The sequence below is a fragment of the Bufo bufo genome, chromosome 4 (genome assembly GCF_905171765.1).
Source record: "Bufo bufo chromosome 4, aBufBuf1.1, whole genome shotgun sequence".
Lineage (NCBI taxonomy): Eukaryota > Metazoa > Chordata > Amphibia > Anura > Bufonidae > Bufo > Bufo bufo.
The window spans coordinates 60,050,838-60,069,135 of NC_053392.1; the positions used below are offsets into that span (position 1 = coordinate 60,050,838).

At 44.9% G+C, this 18,298-nt stretch overlaps 1 protein-coding gene and 1 long non-coding RNA gene across 3 annotated transcripts in view; one reads left to right on the forward strand and one right to left on the reverse strand.

Moving 5' to 3' along the window:
* LOC120997281 (adhesion G protein-coupled receptor F5-like) overlaps positions 1-18,298 on the reverse strand; it is a 214,151-nt gene that overhangs the window by 145,472 nt on the left and 50,381 nt on the right. The window lies entirely within an intron of this gene.
* LOC120997282 lies at positions 7,547-15,119 on the forward strand. The gene is made up of 3 exons (XR_005778138.1): positions 7,547-7,679; positions 9,105-9,107; positions 15,109-15,119. It is a non-coding gene; the product is annotated as an uncharacterized LOC120997282 (long non-coding RNA).

Sequence of the window (18,298 nt, forward strand, 5' to 3'; positions counted from 1 at the left end):
CTTCTTGAGCATCAAGCTGGAACCAGGAAATGGACCATTTAAGCATCAGAATAGCAGCATCGAGGAATCGGTGGGGTAATAAGTATTTTTTTTAACCAATTTTGTCTATGATATAAAAAGTGTATCCTCCTAGACGACCCCTTTTACACTAGACCACCAAGAATGTTACTGTTAAAGGGGTTACTGTTACTGTTACTGTTAAATGTCAGAGCTGAACCCGGACATACACTTATTTTCTCCCAGGCAGCCCCCCTGAGCCTAGCATCGGAGCATCTCATGCTCCGATGCGCTCCCTTGCCCTGCGCTAAATCGCGCCGGGCAAGGGCTCTTTTGTTTTCAATAACACACTGCCGGGCGGAAACTTCCGTCCGGCAGTCTGTTCGGTGACGTCACCGGCTCTGATAGGCGGACTTTAGCGCTTCCCTAGCCATTTTACTGGCTAGGGCAGCGCTAAATCCCGCCCATCAGTGCCGGTGACATCACCGGGCTTCCTTGCAGCCCCATGGAGAGCCCCAGTACATCACCGGATCTCCAAAAAATGCCTTTGCCCTGCGCGATTTAGCGCAGGGCAAAGGAGAGCATCGGAGCATAACTGCTCCGATGCTCAAGTCAGGGGGGCTGCCGGGGTGAAAATGGAAGTATGTCCGGGTTCAGCTCTGAACCCGGACAACCCCTTTAATGTTAATTCTGTATCACTTTATGGGCATGACCATTACTTGCTGTCCCCACTGGAGCTCACAGTCTAAGTTCCCTATCAGCATGTCTTTGGAGTATTCCCTTCATTACCCTTGAACACCAAGGATATTACTAATACTATTAATATTCACATTTTCACTATCCTTGACCACCCAGAATATGCACATTAAATATACATAATTCTTTTTTTCTTTTCAGCGTCTAATGTTCCTTTCTGGAGCATACATATTAAGTACACATTAGAGCAATTTATGACATGTTTATGAAATACATTACTAAAATTCTTCCCTATCTAACCTGTGATAACCCATAACTTTCTGTATACAGTGTGGACTCAATGAAACACTGCTACAGATGGTGACTCAGGTCATAAAAATATCTAAGAGAGGTAAGAGCTTCTTACCAATTCATACTGCAGCAGATGCTAGAAGGTTAGGAAACTTAAGTGGATATCAATTACATGGTAGTGGGCCATTCAGAAAACAGCTTTGCTTATAGGAATGTCATGGTATGGGACCATCGGTATCTGGTCCTTCTGCTGATCTTCAGTTTCTGTCTTCGTGGTTAATACACTGACTGGATGTCACTTCCAGTTCTGTATAAATAGTGGTCTCTGTTGCATGATAGAAGCACTGGTGACCACAGCTTTAGTGTCAATTTACATAGATAGTCTTTGTACTGATGGTGTCTCACACCACCGCAGGTGAAATGTGGTATTATGGTACTTGGTGTTTATTAAAATGAATGGGGGGCCGTATAACACTTGGCGGCAACAGGTTTGTCAGAGCAGGGGTCACTCTTGGAAGCAGCTCTGAAGTTGCTCGAAGAGGTTGGTCAAAAGAAGGGATCCCCCCTCTTTTGTTCATTTTCTTACCTGGTCAGTGTACTATCCCAATAAGGTGAAATAAGGAACCTATATTTATTTAGACCATGCATCTGGACACTCCCACAAAACCACCCATCGGCCCAGGCCTCTTATGCCTAAAGGGTGATCCAGCAATCACTGTAACAAGGATCTAAGGATCCTTCACGAATGAACTACTCTTGCATAGATTTCTAAAGATCTTCCTATTTATATATTGTCCTCAGAGGATGGCAGGATTGAACTGGTCCACCAGAGTACCAGAGGATCCTCCAGTGGGCCCAAGCTCTGACAATAATGGACCCCTAATAAAACAGGACCCTTAAGGTCCTATATACACAGAGGGTGGGCCCTCAGAATAATTTCCTCTGGTGGGCCCATGGAACTTGAGTCCGACGCTGGAGGATAGTATAATAGTAATTTGCTCTGCTTTGATAAAAACATTTAGAATGTGTCCAGCCGTTGACTCAATGACCGACTCCTAAAGAATGTGACCACTTTCTGAACCATTCATTTTCCGAGGGTAGCTTTGAGTTCCCTTCTACAGCATACAATGAATTAAAGAGATTATCTGGATTAGAAAACCAGCTTCCATACACCCTACTAGGGAATTCAAGGTTAATAGAGGGGGGTCCTCTGTTCAGAATCCTTATCTCCTGGCCAGAACTAAGAATTACAAAGGCTGCCTCTTTTTCTGGAGGACCTGTCCTGTCCTGCATCACTGATGTGAATAGGCACTGTGTAATGCTTCACATGGTGATGCTGCAGGGAAATTAAACATTTACTACCAGGTTTTTCAACTGCTGGGGGTCCCAGAAAAAGAGCACCATGTGAAGAGCTTATTGCCATGGTAGCCTTTTGAGAAGTAGGGATTTCGAAGAACTTCTATCTACAAGAGGTAAAAATAAGCACAGGAAAACTTTCTTTCCAGGATGAAGTGAATTTGAAATCTGTGATACTTCCTGAGGCATGATGGGATTGATACTTCTGTATATTTATCATTCATTTATAATGTTTTTGTACAAATATTTATTATATGTTTTTTTATAGAATGAGTAAAAAGAAGAGACGACCGGCACTCTTACAATGGGAGTAATGTGGGACAGCTATAAAATATGTTTAACACTATTTAATAACATTCATAGCACGTGATACAATAAAATTGTAATACATAGATACATGAGATGCTCTCAAAATAAAAGTAAAATAGTAAAATAGATTAAAATATAATATATTTAAATGAACTGGATGGGATTGTAGGTCCAAAGTGTTATCTATTGGTATCCTCCTGAGGTAGTTTTCGGTATATTGTAGCTTTTACTCAGTCTTAAAGTGATGAAAAAAGGAATGAAAAAGCGTATGGAATAAAACGCATAGATGGTAATAAAAGCGCATGAGATTGAAAAGCGCATATAGTGGTATTACAGCGCGTAAATAGTCTCTCTGTAGTATTCCGACATATGATGCCGTTTGTTAAATGTCTACTCACTGTTTCGAGCTGGCTCTTGTTACTGTGGCGTCCCACGTGTAAGTGCTCTTTGCTCTTGATGTGATTCAGATCGTTTGTCGGATACGATTTTTTTTTTCCATTTTATGAATTTTTGATAATTTATATTTCGCAATGGAGTTGAACCAGACGTTGTATCGGTCCACAGCTATCTTTTGCTGTATGCTCCAAGTGTCATGAAAATAATTTCTACAGAGGGCATTTAGGTGTAGAAGTCCTTGTTAGAATTTTCGTGTAGATCGCATGGCCATGCTCCAAGGACTTTTGCGAGTGACTATTTCTCAGCTTTTCCAGACGCGTTTCGAAGTAATCACTACTTCTTCCTCAGTGGGTTCACTCACAATGGTAGATCTCATGCTTTTATACCCCATGTCATCAGATAAAAATGTCAAATCGAAACTCAGGAGTGGATTTTTCGATCTTTCGATCGCGATTGCGTTTTTCATGCGATTAAATGTCTCTTCAAAGGAGGAATGCGATTTTTATGCGTTTTTTCGTCTGCAGTTTTCTCTTGTTGCATAATATATGTCTTATTACTTATTTTTGTAGTGGTAAATTCGGAACATGAAATATATCTAAAAACTCATAACATATAGAGTAAATAAAGTAAAAATCATTATTAAAATCGTAGAATATTATTATCTTCATAAATATCTTGATAGAGATACTTGCATATTAATGAAGATAATAATATTCTACGATTTTAATAATGATTTTTACTTCATTTATTCTATATGTTATGAGATCGAAAAATCCACTCCTGCGTTTCGATTTGACATTTTTATCTGATGACATGGGGTATAAAAGCATGAGATCTACCATTGTGAGTGAACCCACTGAGGAAGAAGTAGTGATTACTTCGAAACGCGTCTGGGAAAGCTGAGAAATATTCACTCGCAAAAGTCCTTGGAGCATGGCCATGCGATCTACACGAAAATTCTAACAAGGACTTCTACACCTAAATGCCCTCTGTAGAAATTATTTTCATGACACTTGGAGCATACAGCAAAAGATAGCTGTGGACCGATACAACGCCTGGTTCAACTCCATTGCGAAATATAAATTATCGAAAATTTGTAAAATCGAAAAAAAAATACGTATCCGACAAACGATCTGAATCACATCAAGAGCAAAGAGCACTTACACGTGGGACGCCACAGTAACAAGAGCCAGCTCGAAACAGTGAGTAGACATTTAACAAACGGCATCACATGTCGGAATACTACAGAGAGACTATTTACGCGCTGTAATACCACTATATGCGCTTTTCAATCTCATGCGCTTTTATTACCATCTATGCGTTTTATTCCATACGCTTTTTCATTCCTTTTTTCTTTACTTTAAGACTGAGTAAAAGCTACAATATACCGAAAACGACCTCAGGAGGATACCAATAGATAACACTTGGACCTACAATCCCATCCAGTTCATTTAAATATATTATATTTTAATCTATTTTACTATTTTACTTTTATTTTGAGAGCATCTCATGTATCTATGTATTACAATTTTATTGTATCACGTGCTATGAATGTTATTAAATAGTGTTAAACATATTTTATAGCTGTCCCACATTGCTCCCATTGTAAGAGTGCCGGTCGTCTCTTCTTTTTACTTATCTGCTTTTGAATAGGGTGATTCAAATCAGACCAGAGCACCTGACCCAGATTACAAGTAGTGAGCCGTCTGAACTTTTCTATATACGTTTTATAGGATGACTTTGTTGATATATAACAGGAGCACATTCCAGCATCAATGATGGTCATGTACTGGTATTACCAGTTGCATCTTCTTCCATCTATATCTATTAAGTGACAAGTTTAAGGTAAATTTCATGTAATCCAACTGAATCTAAAGGTGGATCTAGAAGGGGAGATTATTTGGCAGATTATCGGGAACGAACCTTCCTGCGAACGCTCATTCCCAGCAATCTGCCCGTCTAGGGCACCTGGTTGATCCTATTGTTCATACAGGCACTCACATTATCATTTCTGGCCAGCGGATCGTGCTGTCTAAACAGCGGTCTGCTACCCATAAACAATGCCGCTGTAGGAGGACGAGGGATGGCAATATAGCAACAAGACCGGCACTTCGCGGATTTCAATCAGGAATTCAATTTATTGGTCACATATTATTCCATAGTGACGCGTTTCAGCACCAATGTGCTTTCTTCAGACTACATACAAACATCTCACATGCAGACATTAAATAGGCAAATGAAATACAAAGGAACTGACATCATCAGCAGGGCTCCTCCCCTTCATTGACGATAATGACCATATAGTGAAAATTATATAATGGGATATAATCCAATATATTTGGTAATCAATCCCGCTAGAAAAAAAGAAAAATACATTTGTAAACTATATATAAGCACAAGACACATTGTATTCCCGATTGAGGCCCCTGGGTTCCATCGTTTGTAAACAATGGATCCAGTAGGCCTCTCTCTTTAATAACAATTTGTTTCTATCGCCCCCTCGACGGGGTAACAAAACTCCCTCAATAATTTGATACCGTAGCTGTGCAATGTTATGCTTTTTTTCATGAAAATGAAGGGGTATTGGGAATTGCCTTTTCTGATAGTAGATTTGTGTTTAGTCAGTCTGTCCTTCATTCTCATGGAGGTTTCCCCTACATATAATAATCCGCATGGACATTTAAGAATATAAATCACAAATCTACTATCCCATGTAAATGTGCCCCTTATCGAAATCCTTTCACCTGAATGTGGATGAGAAAAACATGGGCCCTTGATAACACTGGAGCAATTCACACAGTTGAGACAGGGAAATGTGCCTTGTCTGGGAGAAGACAAGGTACTTTGTCTTTTATCTATTCTATTACTTCCCACATCCGCCCGAACTATTTTATCTCTGATATTGTCGGCACGTTTATAACACATCATAGGTGGTCTCTGAAACTCACCTATCTGTAAGTAAGATTTAGATAAAATGTGCCAATGTTGAGTAACAATAGTCCTCAGGCGTTGGGACCATGGGTGATACTTAACCACTAAAGGGATCCTTGTCTCTTTCTTATTTTTAACCACTAGTGGTTAAAAATAAGAAAGAGATAATAAAAAATAAGAAAGAGACAAGGATCCCTTTAGTGGTTAAGTATCACCCATGGTCCCAACGCCTGAGGACTTGTGGGGATCTGTGGATGACACTTATGGGGGGATCTGTGGATGACACTTATGGGGGATCTGTGGATGACATAGTATGTAGCTGGAGGGGGAAAACATGGCCTTACCACAATGAAGGGTACAGTCTGTATAAATAGACAGTACCCTTTTTTCTAGCGGGATTGATTACCAAATATATTGGATTATATCCCATTATATAATTTTCACTATATGGTCATTATCGTCAATGAAGGGGAGGAGCCCTGCTGATGATGTCAGTTCCTTTGTATTTCATTTGCCTATTTAAAGTCTGCATGTGAGATGTTTTTTATGTAGTCTGAAGAAAGCACATTGGTGCTGAAACGCGTCACTATGGAATAATATGTGACCAATAAATTGAATTCCTGATTGAAATCCATGAAGTGCCGGTCTTCTTGCTATATTGTTTCAACGGACGCCAATCCATTGACACGTGCACCGCAACTTCAAAAAGGTAGTGCCGACCTGTTATTTATTGAAGAGGGATGGCAATGGCGATAACTCGTCCTTGTACTGTAGAGGTGATCGCTGCATGTAAATGCATCACTTCACCTCCACTGAGCGCGCAGCAAGCTGTCAGGAAGAACACTTCCTTCCCAACAATCTCCTGCTGTTTGGCGTGTGTAAATGCGCAATGGGTCTGCAAAACACAAATCTGCGAAAATCACTGATGACGTCCATGCAGGACTGGTGCAAGGATTTTTGCCACCCTAGGCAAAAGTTAATTTTGCCGCCCCCTTGACTCTGCCTATTGACCACGCCCCTTTTTTGTCGCCCACCTATTTATACAGACTGTACCCTTCATTGTGGTAAGGCCATGTTTTCTCCCTCTAGCTACATACTATGTCATCCACAGATCCCCCATAAGTGTCATCCACAGATCCCCCATAAGTGTCATCCACAGATCCCCACAAGTGTCATCCACAGATCCCCCATAATGTAATCCACAGATCCCCCATAAATGTCATCCATAGATCCCCCATAAGTGTCATCCACAGATCCCCACAAGTGTCATCCACAGATCCCCCATAAGTGTCATCCACAGATCCCCACAAGTGTCATCCACAGATCCCCCATAATGTAATCCACAGATCCCCATAAATGTAATCCACAGATCCCCCAAAGTGTCATCCACAGATCCCCCATAAATGTCATCCACAGATCTCCTCCCCGCCCAGTGCCGCCTCCTAGGTAATTTATTAACTTAACTTACCTCTGTGTAATCTTGCACAGGCGCACTGTCAGAGGCATCGTCGAACGAGGTGCACTGGAACACGGCGCATGCGCACTTCGCTCGACGGTGCCTTTGCCAGTCCGCCTGTGAGAGATTACACAGAGGTAAGTTAAGTGAATAAATTAGCTAGGAGGCGGCGCTGCGGGCCGGCGCCTCCAGCAAGAGTGCGCACTACGCGGTGGCCTACCTTGCTTATGGGTGGCGCCGGCCCTGCGTCCATGTGACATCCGTGTTGCATCCGTTCTTTTTTGTGGACCCATTGTAACAATGCCTGTTCTTGTCCACAAAACGGACAAGAATAACACATGTTCTAACTTTTTTGCAGGCCTGCAGAACTGACTTACGGATGCGGACAGCACATGGTGTGCTGTCTGTTTTTTGGGACCGAAGGTGGACCAAAAATACCCTAAGGGGTCATGCACACAAACGTATTCTTGGTCTGCCTCCGATCCGATGCAGACCCATTTACTTCAATGGGGCCGCAAAAGAGGCGGACAGCACTCCGCAAAATTATAAAACATGTCCTATTCTTGTCTGCATTATAGATAGGATAGGAATGTTCTATTAGGGGCTGGCCCTTCCGTTCCACAAAATGCGGAATGCATACGTTTGCACACAGCCATTGCCGTTTTTGTGGTCCAAAAATTGCGGATCCGCAAAACACAGATAGCGGCCCTGTGTGTGTTGCACATTTTGCGGAATAGAACGTCCTGCCCTCTATAGAACTGTCCTATCATAGTCCGTAAAACGGACAACAGATTTGTGGATCAGATGCGGACCAAAAATACAATGAGTTCCCCATAGATACCCCCACATAGGGGGGAAGTGTGTGGGATAGATATTCTGTAATCTAATGTTCTGGGCCACAATCTGCCTGGTCAAGCTATCCAAGAATACACATTTTTAGAAAAATAACTACAATGAAATAATAGATACATTGTCCTGTCCTGAAGCATCTCCATTAACTCCTGCACTCCCAAACCACCAGAAACATTAGATGTTAATAGTGTTCTCAATTATCCGAACCTTCCTGCTTTTATTGGGGAGCATTTTGTTGTGTCCACCATGGGAACACCCATTTAAAATGTGTGCATGTGTTCCTATTCCTTTGCGGAAATGGTAAGAATCATGGAAATTGAATGAATGGCTTCTTTTTTATTTATCCCCTCTATAAAAATTCCTTCCGCTGGACGACCCCTTTAAATCAATTATAACTAATAGAAGCTACTATCACTAACTAAACTGATTGGAGGGGGAGTATGCTGTAGGTCCTACTGAGGATTATAGATGGAAAGGTGGACCCTTTCCATCTATAGTGTGGTTATTTTTTGCTATATCCTACATCAGGGTCAAGCTTTCATCAAGTGCATTTAACCATCAGTAGTGTGGTTATTTTTTGGCCATATACTACATCAGGGGCAAGCTGAGCTTGTGTCACCCAAGTGCATTTAACCATCAATAGTGTGGTTATTTTTTGCTATATCCTACATCAGGGTCAAGCTTTCATCAAGTGCTTTTAACCATCAATAGTGTGGTTATTTTTTGGCCATATACTACATCAGGGGCAAGTTGAGCCTGTCACCCAGCGCCTAAAAAATAGGCCTCACATTTATATTCATCCAAATCTGTACTGTTTTAGCTGGTCAAGTAATTGTTTGTGACCGTCAAAGCACAGTTTTTGTTCTGGGTTGAAAAACAATTCCCAAATTTGCAATTCTCAAAATTAGTGGTTTCTGCTGTATCAGGCCTACTTTAAATCTATCCCTAAAAGGGTATATTAGATTCAAGGTGCTGATAGTGTCATTCTCAAAAACTTCACACACACGCTACAGTGCAGATCCAAGTCTAATTCTGTGATTAAACGTATACCTGTCACCCAGCGCCTAAAAAATAGGCCTCACATTTATATTCAACCAAATCTGTACTGTTTTAGCTGGTCAAGTTATTGTTTGTGACTGTCAAAGCACAGTTTTTGTTCTGGGTTGAAAAACAATTCCCAAATTTGCAATTCTCAAAATTTGTGGTTTCTCCTGTATCAGGACGTGGACATGGTCGTGGTGGTGTTAGTGGACCCTCTGGTGCTGGGAGAGGACGTGGCCGTTCTGCCACAGCCACACGTCCTAGTGTACCAACTACCTCAGGTCCCAGTAGCTGCCAGAATTTACAGGGATATTTGGTGGGGCCCAATGCCGTTCTAAGGATGGTAAGGCCTGAGCAGGTACAGGCATTAGTCAATTGGGTGGCCGACAGTGCATCCAGCACGTTCACATTATCTCCCACCCAGTCTTCTGCAGAAAGCGCACAGGTGGCGCATGAAAACCAAGCCCATCAGTCTGTCACATCACCCCCATGCATATCAGGGAAACTGTCTGAGCCTCAAGTTATGCAGCAGTCTCTTATGCTGTTTGAAGACTCTGCTGCAGGGTTTCCCAAGGGCATCCACCTAGCCCTTCCCCAGGGGTGGAAGAGATAGAATGCACTAACGCACAACCACTTATGTTTCCTGATGATGAGGACATGGGAATACCACCTCAGCACGTCTCTGATGATGACGAAACACAGGTGCCAACTGCTGTGTCTTTCTGCAGTGTGCAGACTGAACAGGAGGTCAGGGATCAAGACTGGGTGGAAGACGATGCAGGGGACGATGAGGTCCTAGACCCCACATGGAATGAAGGTCGTGCCACTGACTTTCACAGTTCAGAGGAAGAGGCAGTGGTGAGACCGAGCCAACAGCGTAGCAAAAGAGGGAGCAGTGGGCAAAATCAGAACACCCGCCGCCAAGAGACTCCGCCTGCTACTGACCGCCGCCATCTGGGACTGAGCACCCCAAAGGCAGCTTCAAGGAGTTCCCTGGCATGGCACTTCTTTAAACAATGTGCTGACGACAAGACCCGAGTGGTTTGCACGCTGTGCCATCAGAGCCTGAAGCGAGGCATTAACGTTCTGAACCTTAGCACAACCTGCATGACCAGGCACCTGCATGCAAAGCATGAACTGCAGTGGAGTAAACACCTTAAAAACAAGGAAGTCACTCAGGCTCCCCCTGCTACCTCTTCTGCTGCTGCCGCCTCGGCCTCTTCTGCTGCTGCCGCCGCCTCGGCCTCTTCCTCCGCCTCTGAAGGGACGTTGGCACTTGCCGCCCAGCAAACATGGGATGTACCACCAACACCACCACCTGCGTCACCAAGCATCTCAACCATGTCACACGGCAGCGTTCAGCTCTCCATCTCACAAACATTTGCGAGAAAGCGTAAATTCCCACCTAGCCATCCTCGATCCCTGGCCCTGAATGCCAGCATTTCTAAACTACTGGCCTATGAAATGCTGTCATTTAGGCTGGTGGACACAGACAGCTTCAAACAGCTCATGTCGCTTGCTGTCCCACAGAATGTTGTTCCCAGCCGCCACTACTTCTCCAAGAGAGCCGTGCCTTCCCTGCACAACCAAGTATCCGATAAAATCAAGTGTGCACTGCGCAACGCCATCTGTGGCAAGGTCCACCTAACCACAGATACGTGGACCAGTAAGCACGGCCAGGGACGCTATATCTCCCTAACTGCACACTGGGTAAATGTAGTGGCGGCTGGGCCCCAGGCGGAGAGCTGTTTGGCGCACGTCCTTCCGCCGCCAAGGATCGCAGGGCAACATTCTTTGCCTCCTGTCTCCTCCTCCTCCTACTCAGCTTCCTCCTCCTCTTCTTCCACCCGCTCATCCAGTCAGCCACACACCTTCACCACCAACTTCAGCACAGCCCGGGGTAAACGTCAGCAGGCCGTTCTGAAACTCATATGTTTGGGGGACAGGCCCCACACCGCACAGGAGTTGTGGCGGGGTATAGAACAACAGACCGACGAGTGGTTGCTGCCGGTGAGCCTCAAGCCTGGCCTGGTGGTGTGCGATAATGGGCGAAATCTCGTTGCAGCTCTGGGACTAGCCGGTTTGACGCACATCCCTTGCCTGGCGCATGTGCTGAATTTGGTGGTGCAGAAGTTCATTCACAACTACCCCGACATGTCAGAGCTGCTGCATAAAGTGTGGGCCGTCTGTTCGCGCTTCCGGCGTTCACACCCTGCCGCTGCTCGCCTGTCTGCGCTACAGCGTAACTTCGGCCTTCCCGCTCACCGCCTCATATGCGACGTGCCCACCAGGTGGAACTCCACCTTGCACATGCTGGACAGACTGTGCGAGCAGCAGCAGGCCATAGTGGCGTTTCAGCTGCAGCACGCACGGGTCAGTCGCACTGCGGATCAGCCCCACTTCACCACCAATGACTGGGCCTCCATGCGAGACCTGTGTGCCCTGTTGCGCTGTTTCGAGTACTCCACCAACATGGCCAGTGGCGATGACGCCGTTATCAGCGTTACAATACCACTTCTATGTCTCCTTGAGAAAACACTTAGGGCGATGATGGAAGAGGAGGTGGCCCAGGAGGAAGAGGAGGAAGAGGGGTCATTTTTAGCACTTTCAGGCCAGTCTCTTCGAAGTGACTCAGAGGGAGGTTTTTTGCAACAGCAGAGGCCAGGTACAAATGTGGCCAGACAGGGCCCACTACTGGAGGACGAGGAGGACGAGGATGAGGAGGAGGTGGAGGTGGAGGAGGATGAGGATGAAGCAGGTTCACAGTGGGCTGGCACCCAAAGCAGCTCGGGCCCATCACTGGTGCGTGGCTGGGGGGAAACACAGGACGATGACGATACGCCTCCCACAGAGGACAGCTTGTCCTTACCTCTGGGCAGCCTGGCACACATGAGCGACTACATGCTGCAGTGCCTGCGCAACGACAGCAGAGTTGCCCACATTTTAACGTGTGCGGACTACTGGGTTGCCACCCTTCTGGATCCCCGGTACAAGGACAATGTGCCCACCTTACTTCCTACACTGGAGCGTGATAGGAAGATGCGCGAGTACAAGCGCACGTTGGTAGACGCGCTACTGAGAGCATTCCCAAATGTCACAGGGGAACCAGTGGAAGCCCAAGGCGAAGGCAGAGGAGGAGCAAGAGGTCGCCAACGCAGCTGTGTCACGGCCAGCTCCTCTGAGGGCAGGGTTAGCATGGCAGAGATGTGGAAAAGTTTTGTCACCACGCCACAGCTAACTGCACCACCACCTGATACGGAACGTGTTAGCAGGAGGCAACATTTCAATAACATGGTGGAACAGTACCTGTGCACACCCCTCCACGTACTGACTGATGGTTCAGCCCCATTCAACTTCTGGGTCTCCAAATTGTCCACATGGCCAGAGCTAGCCTTTTATGCCTTGGAGGTGCTGGCCTGCCCGGCGGCCAGCGTTTTGTCTGAACGTGTATTCAGCACGGCAGGGGGCGTCATTACAGACAAACGCAGCCGCCTGTCTACAGCCAATGTGGACAAGCTGACGTTCATAAAAATGAACCAGGCATGGATCCCACAGGACCTGTCCATCCCTTGTGCAGATTAGACATTAACTACCTCCCCTTAACAATATATTATTGTACTCCAGGGCACTTCCTCATTCAATCCTATTTTTATTTTCATTTTACCATTATATTGCGGGGCAACCCAAAGTTGAATGAACCTCTCCTCTGTCTGGGTGCCGGGGCCTAAATATGTGACAGTGGCCTGTTCCAGTGGTGGGTGACGTGAAGCCTGATTCTCTGCTATAACATGAAGACTGATTCTGTGCTGACATGAAGCCAGATTCTCTGTTACGGGACCTCTCTCCTCTGTCTGGGTGCCGGGGCCTAAATATGTGACAGTGGCCTGTTCCAGTGGTGGGTGACGTGAAGCCTGATTCTCTGCTATGACATGAAGACTGATTCTGTGCTGACATGAAGCCAGATTCTCTGTTACGGGACCTCTCTCCTCTGTCTGGGTGCCGGGGCCTAAATATGTGACAGTGGCCTGTTCCAGTGGTTTGTGACGTGAAGCCTGATTCTCTGCTATGACATGAAGACTGATTCTCTGCTGACATGAAGCCAGATTCTCTGTTACGGGACCTCTCTCCTCTGTCTGGGTGCCGGGGCCTAAATATGTGACAGTGGCCTATTCCAGTGGTGGGTGACGTGAAGCCTGATTCTCTGCTATGACATGAAGACTGATTCTCTGCTGACATGAAGCCAGATTCTCTGTTACGGGACCTCTCTCCTCTGCCTGGGTGCCTGGGCCTAAATATGTGACAGTGGCCTGTTCCAGTGGTGGGTGACGTGAAGCCTGATTCTCTGCTATGACATGAAGACTGATTCTCTGCTGACATGAAGCCAGATTCTCTGCTATGGCATAAAGAGACTGATTCTCTGCTGATGTGAAGCCAGATTCTCTGCTATGGGACCTCTGTCCAATTGATATTGGTTAATTTTTATTTATTTTATTTTTATTTTTATTCATTTCCCTATCCACATTTGTTTGCAGGGGATTTACCTACATGTTGCTGCCTTTTGCAGCCCTCTAGCTCTTTCCTGGGCTGTTTTACAGCCTTTTTAGTGCCGAAAAGTTCGGGTCCCCATTGACTTCAATGGGGTTCGGGTTCGGGACGAAGTTCGGGTCGGGTTCGGATCCCGAACCCGAACATTTCCGCGAAGTTCGGCCGATCTTCTCGAACCCGAACATCCAGGTGTTCGCTCAACTCTAATTGCCTACCACATCTATGCTTTTTGCTTAACTTTAATAATTACATTTATTTTCATTTTGAGGGATATCTTTTTCATTTACACGTCCGCAAAATGGGTCCGCATCCGTTCCGCAATTTTGCGGAACGGGTGCAGACCCATTCATTTTCAATAGGGCCGGAATGTGCTGTCCGCATCCGCATTTGCGGATCCGCACTTCCGTATCCGTGCGTCCGTTTCCGCAAAAAAATAGAACATGTCCTATTCTTGTCCGCAATTGCAGACAAGATTAGGCATTTTCTATTATAGTGCCGGCGATGTGCAGTCCGCAAATTGCGGAATGCACATTGCCGGTGTCCGTGTTTTGCGGACGTGTGAATGGACCCTCATAGTAACATTATTAAAGGTTACGTTTTATCTTCATGTATATTCTAATGGATTGCCTTCCTTGTACAATGTTATAATATACATTCTATGCTAGAAAGTATATTATAGTGCATTTGTATTGTGCGGCAGTTGTGTGCGGTTCTGCTGCGATACTGCAGGTATATAGCGGGACAAGCGTTATTGGAACAAATAAGTCGTCCCCCAAAAAACTGATAGAAGCGGGGTGTTATATACCAATATACTTTCTTTATAGTGCATTTGGGTACTGTATAGTGCATTTGCGCATGCGCGTACGCGAAAATTATATTGCCGATATTTCGCATTGAAAAAAAAAATTGATGGAGATCGCAAATTCGAATAATACATCTGGTATGTCACTGTCCATGTTGTGGGACTATTTGTGCACTTCTAGTAATTATTTATTGGCTGCAAATATGAGCTGAAGGTTTTTCAGGTTCGCCTGCCATTAAAATGAATGGGACTCGCCGCGAACTTGCGGTTCGAAAACATTTGATCGCGTTCGCGAACCGTCCCGGCAGATGTTCGTCCATCACTAGTCAGTAGCATGGAACATACAGTATATGCCGTTTTTTTAATGAAAAATTCGTTTTTTCCAATATTTTTAGGACTATTTCGAGCTCTGTTGTTCTTAGAAACCTATATATAGCAGAAGATTTACTCCACTGAGTGGGAATGATACAGACGTGACTCTATGCAAATTCTATTTCCATGCTACCAAAGTGTCATCAGTCTGATATCATAGAGACAGGGAGAAAACATTACTACATTAAAGAGACACTTCCATCAATAATTTTTTTATATTAATAACCTATATGCGACTATTCTATGTTATTTGTTTAGCAAATTTTTAATTTGCTGCTTTTATGTTTTCCTCCCCCCAGCCATAATTTTTTTTACTTTTCCATTACATAGCCATATAAGCCATAGGCTTGTTTTTTTTTTTCTGCAAGACAGGGCAAGTTGTATTTTTTTAATGGCGCCATATAAAATATTGTAAAATAGGAAACATTTTTTTGTGGGGAGAACTTAATAAAAAACAATGATTCGGCCATTTTGATTTTTTCTCCAATAAGGCGCTTACCGCACAGGATAAATACTTTGATAATTTAATTGTTTGAACATTATTTTCATCTTCTTATTTCTGTATGCAAAATTGGGAAAGAAGCTGATGGAGCGTTTGGTGCGGATCCGTCATGGATCTGCACAGACGGATCCGCACCGATAATACAACCGCATGCATCCGTTCAGAACGGATAAGTTTGTATTATCTTTTACATTGCCAAAACGGATCCGTCTTGAACATCATTGAAAGTCAATGGGGGCGGATCCGTTTGCATTGTGTCAATGAAAACGGATCCGTCCCCATTGACTTACATTGTGTGTCAGGATGGATCAGTTTGCCTCTGCATCGTCAGGCGGACACCAAAGCGCTGCAAGCGGCGTTTTGGTGTCCGTCTCCAGAGCAGAATGGAGGCGGAACGGAGGCAAACTGATGCCTTCTGAATGGATCCTTCTGAAACGGATCCGTTTTGGACCGCTTGTGAGAGCCCTGAAACGGATGTGTGTGAAAGTTGCCTAAATGTTTAATATTTTGGAGGGTACTTTAAGGTAAAACATTGAATGCAAGGGCATACATAAGATAAATGCAGTTTGTATGGGACCATTGGATAGAAGAAGTCCAGTCCTGGTTGCTCCCATCCCCTTTGATATTGAGTGGTGAGAACCTGTGCAAGACTCTCCAGAGGAACAGCACTGTTGGCAAAGGCAACAATTTGGACCAAAGGTTATGGAAACAGTATGTAGGGGGGGAAAAATCACCAGATCTAGGTGCCAAAATCAAGCACTATAAAGGGGTGGGCATTTTAATGTTTGCTGTGAGGCCCTCACTCTGTCATGTGTGCCACTCTGTTATCTTGCACCAATTGCTAGGATTTAGGGTGTCCCTTGGCTTTAAAGGGCTTGTCTCATCTCACTATTTCAATGGTGAGATGGGACTAATGGTGAGATGGGACTAAGTGCCCCAGGTGTCCGGTCCTACAGAAACAGCCGTCGAGGCTGGTGCTTCCATAATTCCCACTATAGTAATGAGAGCTACGCAAACAGCATAGCAGAACAAGCTACACTGCTTCCACAACTACCATCTCGCTATCCAACAATGGTAAGATGGAACAACCCTTTTATTCACATATACCTTGAGAACGGTTCATCATGCAAAATATAGCATGGTGGCTGATACCCCTCATGGTATTTGGAATTAAACTATCACATCACTTAGTTGGGTGCCGCAGCTCCATCAGCTTCACTTCAGCATTTCAACTAGTGAACCTGGTAATGTGTAGGAACTGCAGCACCATCTCATTCTCTTACATAAGGCTATGGTAGGGTCAGGAGCACACTGTGTCAAATACAAACTAACGGTTTACAATCCCATCTTTCCTGGTATAAATGGAGATTCCAGGTAGTGTTAGGGCTAGAGCTCCTTGGGCCCACCAGACATAGTGATGCACCAGTTGGACTGGAGCTCCTTGGGCCCACCAGATATAATGATGCACCATATTTCCCATAGGAATACGGGATTGCCTCCAAAGTCACCTCCAAATGGGGTTGTCTTCTGTTGGACCTTTGGGACCCATTATTGTTTCAGAGCCTGGGTCTGCAGGAGGATCATTTGGTACCCTGATAGGCCAGTTCAGAGGTTGAACCCCTGAATTAGACATCATCTTAGATTTTTTTTTAAATGTTGGATTCAGTATTTGGCATGTACGAATTTCTCCAGTGATGCCCTAAAGGGAATTAAAATTTCTTGCAGGCACCTTGAGTCAGAACAGATACCAATTAGAACTGCAAGTTGACCGATAATGGTGGAGCTTCCTTTACTAAGTTAGGCTACTTTCACACTAGCGTTCGGAGCGGATCCGTCTGATGTTTCATCAGACGGATCCGCTCCGATAATGCAGACGTTTGCATCCGTTCAGAACGGATCCGTCTGCATTATTACTTAGAAAATTTGAAAGTAGCCTGAGCGGATCCGTTCAGACTTTACATTGAAAGTCAATGGGGAACGGATCCGCTTGAAGATTGAGCCATATAGTGTCATCTTCAAGCGGATCCGTCCCCATTGACTTCCATTATAAGTCTGGACGGATCCGCTCGCCTCCGCACGGCCAGGCGGACACCCGAACGCTGCAAGCAGCGTTCAGGTGTCCGCTCACTGAGCGGAGCGGAGGCTGAGCGCTGGCAGGCGGATGCATTCTCAGTGGATCCGCCTCCACTGAGAATGCATTGGGGCCAGACGGATGCGTTCGGGGCCGCTCGTGAGCCCCTTCAAACGGTGCGCACGAGCGGACACCCGAACGCTAGTGTGAAAGTAGCCTTAACATGACTTAGATGTTAACCCCCCAGGACTCTACATTAAGATTAGGATTATTATATGATATTCAACTTCTCATATGGCTTGCACGATAATGCAGCTTCTCATCCCCTAATGATAAGACAATGAAAGTCACGTATCACAGCATCACAACTTCAAGTTCATGAAAAAAGCTGCACAAAACAAATAACTCAAGGTTGTAGTGATGCAACATAGCTGGGACTGTATGTTCCATGACTGCTGTCACCACACACTGTAGCTTGTCCTTGTCTAGTACGAAAGCTATAGACCTTCAAGGAATTGACCAATCATTACCGTACACTCCATTCTTCTCAAGTCAGAGAATGTAACCTTGCAGCACAATGGCTGCTTAATAGTCTGCTGGTTGAAAATAGGCCAAGATCAGGGAAGCTTTGCATTAGATACCTTGCAACCCATTGATGTGCAGCCAGGTCCTTCATAGAAA